The sequence below is a fragment of the Microtus oregoni genome, unplaced genomic scaffold (assembly GCF_018167655.1).
Source record: "Microtus oregoni isolate MIOR12 unplaced genomic scaffold, Mior012 000005F_ref0000423, whole genome shotgun sequence".
In the NCBI taxonomy this organism is placed as follows: domain Eukaryota; kingdom Metazoa; phylum Chordata; class Mammalia; order Rodentia; family Cricetidae; genus Microtus; species Microtus oregoni.
This window is the reverse complement of record NW_024543064.1, coordinates 20,100,521-20,112,136: the sequence shown is the minus strand read 5'-3', so window position 1 is coordinate 20,112,136 and position 11,616 is coordinate 20,100,521. Positions and strand designations below refer to the sequence as shown.

The window sequence follows — 11,616 nt, the reverse complement described above, 5'->3', positions numbered from 1 at the left end:
TCTGAGTTCGAGGCCAGCCTGGTCTACAAGAGCTAGTTCCAGGACAGGCTCCAAAGCTACAGAGAAACCCTGTCCCAAAAGAACAAAAAAGAAAAGAAAACCAAGGCCCAGCCGGGCGGTGGTGGCACATGCCTTTAATCCCAGCACTTGGGAGGCAGAGGCAGGCGGATCTCTGTGAGTTCGAAACCAACCTGGTCTACAAGAGCTAGTTCCAGGACAGGCTCCAAAAACCACAGAGAAACCCTGTCTCGAAAAACCAAAAGAAAAAAAGAAAAAAAAAAAAAAGAAAACCAAGGCCCAGGGGTTGCATGATATGTCTGGATCACATGGATGCTCGTGATAGAGCTGACTTTACACAAAGCCCATGGTCTCTTCACCACACAATGTTACCACTGGGCTTTCGAAAGGGTGTGTATCAGTGTGTGTGTGTGTGTGTTTGTGTTTGTGCATGCATGCATGTGCATGTATGTGTGTGTTCTCTAGTTACTGACAGAAAGTTTCCCTAGAAACCCCTGCCATACTGAGGGATCTAAAGGCAAGCGGGCAAGGTGGCATCTACTGAGCGTTCCCTGTGACCGTGTCTGTACCAGGGGTTGTTGGACAGGGGTTGTTGGATAGAATCAGAAGATGGAGAAAATCCAGGTGGCTGCTCAGAGACATTGTCACAAGATGGTAGCTTTAGCTCTGCAGACAAACTCTCAGGTAGCAAGGCTTCTCAAGGCCACAGTCTCCTAACCAACCAAATTCCCAGGAGCCTGATGTGCAAGCCGGAAGGTAGCATTTCTTTCTTCTGGCCGGCCGTGGAGTGAACAAGTGAGGGCACAGCTGTAGATCCTGCTCTGGCTTCTGCCTCCACCACTAGCTGCCTAGGGGGTTCTATGCACGCTTTTAATTTTGTTAAGCTGTAGAATGTTCAGTCCACATCAGCTGTTGGTCACTGTCATTTGCCCAGGTGTTCTGCTAAGGGCATGCTGCCATCCCGACCTCACATAACCTAGGGACACCGGAGGCTGTTCTGATAAACTGAGGCACTGTGAGGGAAATCGTGCCCCCCACACACACTTTTTTGTTTTCTTTGGTTTTGGTTTCTCGAGACAGAGTTCCTCCGTGTAACAGCACTACCTGTCCTGGAACTAGCTCTGGAGACCAGGCTGGCCTCAAACTCACAGAGATCCACCTGCCTCTGTCTCCGGAGTGCTGGGTGCTGGGATTGATGGCATGCGCCACCACCACTCCCCCCCCCCCCCCCCCCCCCCCCCCGCTTTTGAGATAGGCTTTCTCTATGTTACCCAGGTTCCCCACTGCTAGGACCATAGGCATATGCCATCATGCCCTGCCTAAGTGAAAATTTTGAAGGTGTCCAGCACCTAAACTGTGGATCAGGGGCTGGGACCAAGTCTCTGGCTCCCAATTTAGTGCTCGGCCCCCAAGCCCTTTCCTGGAACCAGGATATTCCTGTCTGCCCCCTGGGGCTCTGCCTGCTGTCTGTGGCCCGTGGGGTCTCAGTAAAGGCCCAGCAGGAAGCATCTGGAGTTCTCCAGGCCCCTTGTGGCTCTTCAGCAGACCAGAGCTTCCCTGTGGCTACAGGTTCCCCAGCACTCCCTCCAGAGCAGCTGGATGAACCTTCTTGGCACCCCCACTTTAGTACCGCCTCCTGTTCCCTCCAGATAGAGCACAATGCAATTGATTAGGCCACTGCTCTCTCCGTTTCAATCACATCCTCTGTCGCCCTGCCTCCCCGAGATTACAGGGGGGTCACCTTGATTGCAGCATGCACCGTTCACAAAACTCTTCAGTCATTTACAAAACCGTCTCTCGCCTCATTCACTCCCCCACCTGGCTCTTCTCCTCTGCGAAGTGTAGATTTTACTGGCTTAGGACTTGGAGGGCAATTTTATTTCCAAGTTCGTGCTGGGGGAGGGCACCTAATTGACTGAGGCAGGGTGTTTCACTTGCATGATCTAATTTGATCCCCGCCACGAGGCTCTGCAGCAATGTGAGGTTATAACCAGTTACAAAAATAAGGGAAACGAAGGCTGTGACCCTCACCCAAGGTCAAACAGTGAGGCAGTGGAGGCTAGGTCTGAACTCTTTTTTTTTTTTTAAAGATTTATTTATTTATTATGTATACTACATTCTGCCTCAATGTATGCCCGCATGCCAGAGGAGGGCGCCAGGTCTCAGTACAGATGGTTGTGAGCCACCATGTGGTTGCTGGGAATTGAACTCAGGACCTCTGGAAGAACAGCCAGTGCTCTTAACCTCTGAGCCATCTCTCCAGCCCTAGGTCTGAACTCTTAAGACTCCTGCATCCCACTGTCACGTCCACTTGATAGAGTTGCATGGTGATCCAGGGAGGCCGTGGGTATAGATATGGACCTGAGTGTCTCTATACACACTGCTGATTGCACTCAATTGGTACTAGAGAGATGGCTCAGTGGTTAAGAGTGCTTGCTGCTCTTGTAGAGGGTCTGGGTTAGATTCCCAGCATCCATATCTAGAGGCTCACAACTCCCTGGAGCTCCAGTTTCAAGGGATCAATGCCCTCTGGCACCCGCACTCACATGTACACATTAACTCATGCAGGTATATATATATATACACACACACACACACACACACACGTAAATAATTTACATATACACATAAGTAAACAAATAAAAGCCCCACCCTAGTCATTTGTTAATTTCAAATCCACCTGTTTTTTTGTGTTATTTTGTTTGTAGCTTTTGATGGGTTTAGTTCTCTTTGGTGTTGCTGTTTTTGAGATACACATGGTCTATGTAATCCAGGCTGGCCTTGAACTCAAAAATCCTCCCGTTGCTGATTCTCAAATGCTAGAATTACAGGCAGCTGCCACCCTGTTTGGCCAATTTGCATTCATTTGATGTTTTCTCCATTAGGCTGGTCCTATCCAGGAGACATGGCAGTAAACAATTCAACACACGGCAGCGAGGCCAGTGTCGATGCCCTGGGAGATTTCTTGGAACATGCGAAATAAATTGGCCTGATGGAGTAACAGGAGAATAAGGCAATCCTGGTCGAAAGAATAACATGTGCAAAGGCCCAGAGGTGTGGCAGAGGGAGGCTCACTCTGACAAACGCAAATCACTACAGATGAGAAGGCTGAGGGTGTAGATGCACTCGGCAGAAGGATGGCAGATCAGAAGACCTGAACAAAATCACCTGGGAGGTCGGGACACATTAGAGGAGCCCTTCCTGAGACCCACTGCCCCAGAATGGGCTGGAGGACCCCTCTGCCCACTCCTGTAGGTGCTTCCCTGGTACAACTGGGAAACCTCCCTCTCTCTATCCCACCCACCCCACGCACATGGCCAGGATGGCCCTGCATGTGATGCTTGCCCCCCACCTAGTGGAAACTCTGAGAACTACATCGAAAAATGATTTTTGCGAGGTGGGATGGTGGGGTGCCAGGTCCCAGTTCCCATTCTCAAGGTACACAAAGTTTAGCGGTAACAGGGTTCAGAGGACAGATAGAGAAAATGACATCTAGGCTGTGTTGGCAAACAGGGGAGGATCCACACTCAGCTGGGCAGGAATTTTTCTTTTTCTTTTTTCCAAGACAGGCTTTCACTATGCAGGCTTATCCCAGAACTCACTATGTAGACCAGGATAGCCTCGAACCCACGGACATCCACCTTCCTCTGACTCACGAATGCTGGGATTAAAGGTGTGTGTCACTATGCTAGGCTTGGGCAGGACCTTTTCAGTGAAGAGAAGTAAGCAAAACCAGCCAAATGGAGTGCTTTATGTCCAGCACTCTGAGACAGAGGCAAGCCGCTCTCTGTGAGTTCGAGGCCAACCTGGAACTACAAAAGCTACATAGTGAGACCATCTAAAACCACCAATCAGGGGCTGGAGAGATGGCTCAGTGGTTAAGAGCATTGCCTACTCTTCCAAAGGTCCTGAGTTCAATTCCTGGCAACCACATGGTGGCTCACAACCATCTGGAATGAGGTCTAGTGCCCTCTTCTGGCCTGCAGACATACACACAGACAGAATATTATATACATAATAAATAAATATTAAAAAAAAATAAAACCACCAATCAAACAAAAACCAAAGTCAAAGAACTGGGGCTGAATATATGGCACTGCAGTTAAAAGCACTGGCTGCTCTTCTGGAGGACCACGGTTCAATTCCCGGCACCCACACGGTGGCTCACAAGCATGTCTTATTCCAGATCTGGTGCTCTCTTCTGACTTCCTGGTCACTAGGCATGCACACGGTACACACATAGACAGGCGACTCATACACATTAAATTTTTTGAAACGCAGGTGAAAAGTCGGGGGATGACTAGGAATGGCGATGCAGTCTGGCACTTGAGGATTGTGAATTTGAGGTGAACATGAGCGACATATGGAGGGACCTTGTTTCATATACGAAGAGATTAGAGAAGAAAGGGAGTGGGGAGGGGTAGCCTGCTGCAGCAAGCCTGCGATTTCAGCCCCTGGGAGGCGGAGGCAGGAGAATTGAGAATTCAAGATCCTCCACAGCTACACCGTGAGTTAGTTTCAGGTCTGTCTGGGCTATTTAAAACCCCACTCAAAAACATTTCTTATTCTTTTTTATTTTATTTTATTTTTTGGTTTTTCGAGACAGGGTTTCTCTGTGGCTTTGGAGCCTGTCCTGGAACTAGCTCTGTAGACCAGGCTGGTCTCGAACTCACAGAGATCTGCCTGCCTCTGCCTCCCAAGTGCTGGGATTAAAGGCGTGTGCCACCACCGCCCGGCTCTTATTCTTTTTTAAAGAAGCAAGAGACAGAATTAAGTGAACCCAGAGGCAGGATATTAAAACTGCTGGGAAGAATATTGCCTACATTAGGCAGGGTTGACTGGAGGGGAGCTCCACTCTCCAGGGTTAGCAGCTAGAAAGGAAGATGGTGAGTTAGCTAGGTTCTGGTCAACCTTACACTTGGCTGGGATTCTAACCCTCGGGTGACAGGAAGCCAAAGAAGAGTTTTGTGGCTTTTTATTTTATGTGTGTATATGTGTGTATTTGAATGTGTACACATACACGCAGTGTCTGTGAATGCCAAAGGCGTGCCACCCCCTGGAGGTGAAGTCACAGATGGTGGTGGACTGCCCAAGGTGGGTGGATGCTAGGAATCGAACTCTCGTCCTCAGAAGAACAACTGTAAATCCAGAAGGCATTCCCCTAACCCCCTGTTTTGTTTCGTGTTTGAAACAGGGTCTCATACTACAGGTCGGGTTAGCTTGGAACTATGTAGTCCAGGTTAACCTCAGATTCACCTCCAACCTCCTGAGTGCTGGGGTACAGGCATAAACCACTGTGTTGAGCCCCTGGAGGGTTTTGAGCATGGGAGTAAACAAGGCCAAATCCACTTTTCAGAAGAAAACCTCTGGTGACCTGTGTGAGGTTGACAGGAGAGGAGGCAAGAGGATACCCATTGTGAACACACAGCACCACACTAGGTCACACTCATAGGACACGCAGCTCTGACCAGGCCTGTGAACCCAGCATCTGATAAACTAGATAATACCTGCAGACTGATCAGTGGTGTCCCAGGCTAAGTACTCACAGACAGCAGCGTGCTGACCGCTGACCTACAGTCAGAGAGATAACTGAAAACACACCAAGGACAGACATTTACCCCTAGACATGGAGAGAGCCAGGACCTTGCACACCCTGATGGGCACAGGAATTTACACACATGCAGTGTAGCTGTCAAGGGCCCTACCCTGCCCCCCTCTGTCTTCTCCAGGTCCTTCACCACCTCTGGCAGGAACAAAGCTGACCTTTGCCCTGTGGCCTCTGGCCTCTCCTCCCACACCCCCTGCCCCAGAGGGAGGAGCTGTTTGAAGTCTGGGCTGCAGCTGGGGTTTCCTGTTGCCTGGAGGAATGTGGGAGGACTTACAGAGGGGAGGGGAGAGGGCTGGGCTCAGAAGGAGGGCTAATGGGGGGCCTGGGAGCCTGAGTCTCCACTTTGAGGGTGGCTTCCTGCTCCCCTGATCTCCTAGGCCCCATCCAAAGGAGGAGGAAAGTGGGGGACCTAACGGCTCCAGTCCAATGGGCCTCTTGTTCTTGGATCTGCTGTTCAGTGGCTCAGGAAAGTTCAGGAGAGCTTGTTAGGTTTCAGTTTCTTCTTGTATGGACTAGGCTGAATTACTCTCTTGCAATCCAGGTCTCCACTGGAGAAACCCAAGAACCTCTGTACTCAAGAGAGAGGGCACCCACCCCTTCTTCCCTTTCCATAAATCCCAGGGACTTGACAATCATTGCCATTCTTTTATGACTCAATAGTCTCTCCTGTACCTTGACAGTTTTCAAATCATGTTTTTTTTTTTTTTTTTTTAAACAGAGAGTCTCTTGTAGTCCAGGTCAGCCTTGTATATCTATATCTGTTTAGCTGAAGATGACCTTGAACTTCTGATCTTCCGGCTCCCACCTCCCCTGTGCTGGGATTATAGGCATATTCCACTATTCCCAGTGTAGTTTGCAAACCACTTTGACTTCTAGATGTTAGGTTACTCTCAACCTATTTTACTCATGGAGAACCTGAGCCTCTGACAAGAAGACATAACAAATAACAGCAAGATCAGGTGTGCCTGGGTCCCAGTTTACAGGGCGTCTACAACCTCAGATCCCCACAGCTTTATCTGGACTTTCAGCAATATTTCCTGGGGATCGAATATACCAGGTTTTCATCTGTTGAAACAAACGTGGTTGGAGGAAGCTGAGCCCAGAAAGAGATGAAGACTCTTGGAGACAGCTTTCAGTTTGACGTAGTTTACTGACGCATATATGTAGATTGGACACTAGGTGGCAGCAGCATCCCACAGAATATTTCATGTGTGGCGTTTGGGGAACCCCCAACATACTTTGGAGAGGCTTCATTTAATAAAATTAAAAAAAAGAAGAAGAAGAAGAAGGAGGAGGAGGAGGAGGAGGAGGAGGAGGAGGAGGAGGAGGAGGAGGAGGAGGAGGAGGAGGAGGAGAGGGGGGGGGAGAGAATGTCCCCAAATTTCAGTAAGACTGCTGTGCTAGTTATCTGCAACACTTTGGGGCTACCACTACACCCCCACAGGCAGCCCCTAAAGCAGCTTGCAGTGCAAGGGGCATACTTGGAAAATTCTGCCTAACTTCTGTTTCCTTTTCACTACCCAACTAGCGTTCTTTCTCCATCCTTCCATGCTTTTCCCGAACTCCTAACTCCAATTAGTCCCTTCTTTGCCGGGGCTGTCTGCCTCCTGTGTTACTCCACCCCATCCTCTCTCTAAACTCAACTCCAACAGTATAGAGCCTCAGAGTGCTAAGGGTACGTGAGGAATTAAAGATTGGGGGACCTGGACTTCTCTCACTCTCTTCAGTGTTAAAGTCTACACTGGGTGGAGGGGGGCAACTATGGCAAGACCCCCAAAATGTCATGATCAATTCCCAGGGTTACTCTGTAAGAGAAACTGCCCCTAGACAGAGGCCTCGCCAGCAGGTTGCAAGACACCACATCAGTAGGCATTCTCTTTGGAACCTTTCAACTCTCCTATTGTCTTCTGGAAAATTTCCATTTGTTCCGTGGGAGGGGTTTGGGGGGAGTGGAGGTAAGGGGAAGGTGGTGGGAATGTGCTGTGCTTAGTTTAGCATAATGTCACCATCTACTTTGGATATATGTTGACTAGCTATTACCCTGAAGGACTGAAGAAGGCATCAAAAACAGGTGGACCAAGGAGTAAGGGCATTGCCAGAGAAGCTTTGGACAAGAGGCAAGATGGACTAAGCCAGCAGCCACTGGGGAAAGGAATGTCGGACACAGCCATGAAGTCGGGATCAGCTCTGGACCAGTCAGTAGACACGTAGCAGAGCAGTGATCATGCATCCATTATTCACCTACTTCTGCAAACCTCAGCTAACACTTGGCTACCGAAGTGCCAAGGGAGGACACACAGACACACGGGAAAGGTCAGCCACAAAGGGGGATATATAGGAAATCACTACTCTCCGTCGCTGCCCAAAGGTTAAGTATGTGAGCTTTGGAATTAGGCAGATCCTGGATCCACCACTTTCTAATCGAGACACCTGGGCTTCAGAACTCCTGTATCTACCATTGAAATAAGGGCTCCTAGGGTTGTTGCGAGGCTCAAGGCTCCGTGGTGCCCGGGTGCTCAGGAAATGGCAGCCGCAGCAATTCTCCTTTCAGAGCTGTCCAGCCACCTCCCTGGGGTAACAAAGCCTTTCACAGCGGCGCACATTCCCATCTGTGGGGTAGACAAGGCAGGGGGCCTGAGCCAGGGGCTGGAGAACAGATGTGACCTGAAGAGGAGGTAGGTGAAAGTGCTGAGCCCAACCCCCACGCCGCAGCAGGAGCTAGAGAACTGTTGAATTCCGCTTACAAACACTTGCTCAAATTCGGGAGGGGGCATGGTATCTAAGAGTTGTCCAGGATTTTTGCGTCCTTGCCGCCCTTGGACGACAACAAAATGTAGGAGCTGGAGGAATTAAATCCAGGGCTGAGTTTGAAGGGAAGGGCCACTAAGCGCGGAGGTGGTTTGGCTTTTCCAGAACGGCTTTCTCGCCAGAAGCCTCTACTGATAGGAAAAACGTTCCCAAATTGAGAGTGTCGGTCCTCTCTTTTCTTCACGGCCCCTCTCAACGTGTTTGGGACACCCCAGAAAGTCGCAGCCCTCTTGGCTCATCCTCTGATGCCCTATTCCACTCATTCCATTCTCAGACCCCGCCCCTGCGCTACCACCCGCAACCTCGGCGCAGCTAGAGCCCGGGGTAGGGGCCTCGGAACGCCGGGAATGTTCCTAACCCTTAAGGAGGCTCAACAGTCCTAGATAAACTGGTTCAGTCGAGGAAGACTCAGGCACAAGGTCCGCTTCGGGCCGCGCCGTCGGAGCAGCGGGAGCGGCCCCGCCCGCCCAGCGCGCGGAGCGGCCGAGCGGGGACTACAAGTCCCGGCGTGCCCTGCGCGCGCTCCCCCCTGGGGTTCCGGATGGTGAGCAGCGAAGGTAAGGCGAGCTCGCAGAGGCAGCGGCGGCGGCGGTGGAGACGGAGAGAAGCAGGCAGGCAGGCAGGGCGAGGGCGAGAGACGGAGGGAGGGAGCGAGCGAGGCAGACCAGACAGACAGACAGGCGGGCGGGCGGGCAGAGCGAGCCACCCGCCAGGCTGCGCTCAGCCCCGCTCGCAGCGGAGAGAGCAGAAGGCAAGAGGAGGGAGGGGAGGAGGGAGGAGGGAGGGAGAGAGGGAATCCAGCTACCACCACCCAAAGCCAGCGTCTGCTTTCTGTCCTCATTTCCTTTTCCCACCCAGCTCGGAGAGCAGAGAAAGGCAGAGAGAGCGAGAAATAGAGACAGGCAGACAAACAGACAGACAGACAGAGCGGGAGGGAGGAGGGCGGCGGAGGAGGAGCAGGAGGACTACGCGGGGCGCCTTCCCTCCCAGGTTTGCAATTGGGGGGGTTGGGGGCGGGGGTGTCCAGGGCTGTGAGAGTGTGTGCGCGGCTGGGGGAGCGAGTGGGGAGCAGATAGCGAAGGAGTGATCGTGGTGGGGGGGCGCCGCGGGAGCGGGGGGCCGTGTCCAGCAGAGTTAGCGGCGGAGAATGTGAGCCGAGGCGCGAGCCATGCTGTCAGCGACGGCAGGCGGCTCAGGGCTCCTCTACGACTCCTCTTCCCAGCAGCCGGGCGCCCGCGTCGCTGCCGCTGGCGGAAGATAGACGCCCCCCGAAACCCCTCGCCTGGCTCGGACCCACGGAGCCGGCAGCCCAGCACTCCGGTAAGTAGCGCCTCCTGCCCAGCTCTAGACGCCGCTGGGGACCGGCCGGCCAGGCTCTTTTGTGCAGCGCACTGAGGGGGGGCCCAGCGCCCCCAGTCCGGTCCGCCGGACCCCGTGGCTGCGGTGCCCGCGGTGCGGTCGGTCTTTGTTTCCACCGGGGCCCGCGGCTCGGCTGGGCTCGGCTCGAAGCCTGGCAGGCAGCGCCGGGAAGGGGGAGGGGGAGGTGGACGGGGAGGGGGGGGGCGGGGAGGGGGGGTTCTCGGGTTTCCTGGCCGCCCCGCGGCTCCCCCGGCTCGGGGGCGAGGTGCGCGCCCAGCGCTGCCGCGCACCCCCTCCTCCTTCCCCCTCCCTCCGCCTTTGGATTTAAAACTGCAATTTGCTCTCCAGCTTGCTGAGAATGTGGGGGGGTGGGATGTAGGGGGACCGTGGGAGCGGAGAACAAGGCTGGATTTTAGGATAGACGCTGGGAAAAGGGGAGACTGCGGAGGGAGGCGCCCCTCCCCTCCAGCCCCCAAATCCCAAGGTTCCGCTGGCGCTCTGGGAGTTGAGGGGCGGGGACCTAATGACCCAGAGGGGGTGTGGGGCGGAGGAGGGATTTGGGGGCGGCCTGGCCAGAGGGGTTGGGCCGCGTGCCCGGTTACCTGGCGAACAAAGTCGGCTCACTTTTGCATAAATAAATAAATAATAGTCTATCAATACGTTTCCTCTAGGGCTCTGATTGAATCGGCCCCCTCTTCCCCAGGGGGTGGGGTGCTGAGTGACAGCTGTCAGCCCCCTAGGTCGGGAGCTGGGGTGTGCTGCTGAATCTCTGCTTTCTGGCTGAGGGCGCCTTCCCCGGCTGGGTCTGGGTCCCCGGGCAGAGCCAGAGGGGCAGGGGGCTGGCTCTGAGTCTAGGAAATAACCTTGTTTCCTGTTCTACAGGAAAAGGGACAGCAACCCAGAGTTTGGGGGCTGGGGATGAGAACTGATGGGAGCTGGGGGGAGGGTTCCCCAGCAGCCTGACCCCCCAGCCTCCTGCCAGGCAAAGGGGCCAGCTGAGGGAGGAAGGATGTGGGCCTTGCTGGCCGGAGGCGGGAGCTGGGGCTGTCCCTGAGGCGGGCAGCGGGCACAGATCGCACAGAGCAGGAGGAGGGAGAGAAGCGGGGGCGGGAATTCTCTACCGCAGACCCTAGGGGCCAGGGCCAGATGTGGAGGGGTGGGGAGTCTCCCCTCCCTCCCAGCTTGGGGGCCCTGGGGCTGGGCTGGGAGGGGCTGAGCCTGGTGCCCTCGGTTCTGCACCAGTGCCTGACTGGCAGGGCCAGCTGAATTTGGGCCCAGGCGTCACCCTGGGAGGCAGGGCTGGGCTGCACCAGCCTGGTCCCTGAGCACAAGGAGGGACCCTTGGGGGGCCTGTGCCTGTCTGGCTGGGCAGGCGTTTCCCGCTGGACCAGTTGGTGTCAGGCGGGACTTGGCCCCAGCTCCCTGGGCTGAGCTCAGGGTGTGAGGACAAGCTTTGCCTCCGGGTCAGGGTGGCCACATTCTGTCCGCTCTTGCTGTTGCCGCTGGCAGGGAAGGGGCATGAGCCCAGGCCTGGGCAGAGTCCTGCCAGGGGCATTTGGGGTGTTTCTATTGTTGACTTGTTCCTGTTCAGCGTGGCCCGGTGTGTATGGCTGTGTGAGCCAGGGCTGTAAGTGAAAGATTACCAGTCTGTCCACCCGCCTCCCAGCATGGGAGGAGCAGGCAGGCTCGGCTGTGGTGGTCAGCTCTGGAGGGACCCTTGAGGTAGCGCATGCAGCCCACTTGTTATCTCCTTCCTTTGAGCAGACGTGTGTTTATTTTTATAGTAATGGAAAATCAAACCGGATAGTAAGTTGAATTCATTT

The 11,616-nt window shown here is 53.9% G+C and overlaps 1 protein-coding gene across 7 annotated transcripts in view; it reads left to right on the top strand.

The window, feature by feature from the left end:
- Positions 1–8,968: 8,968 nt before the first annotated feature.
- The window catches only part of Ahdc1 (AT-hook DNA binding motif containing 1), a 66,372-nt gene continuing 63,724 nt past the window's right edge, over positions 8,969–11,616 (top strand). For 4 of the 7 annotated variants that reach the window (XR_005974342.1, XM_041651772.1, XM_041651768.1 and 1 more), the window contains exons 1-2: positions 9,232–9,424; positions 9,660–9,754. The gene's annotated coding sequence lies outside the window, so the exon portion shown is untranslated. Of the gene's footprint in view, positions 8,992–9,231; positions 9,425–9,656; positions 9,755–11,616 lie in introns of those variants that run through there. The other 3 variants (XM_041651774.1, XM_041651769.1, XM_041651770.1) reach the window with 2 other exon arrangements.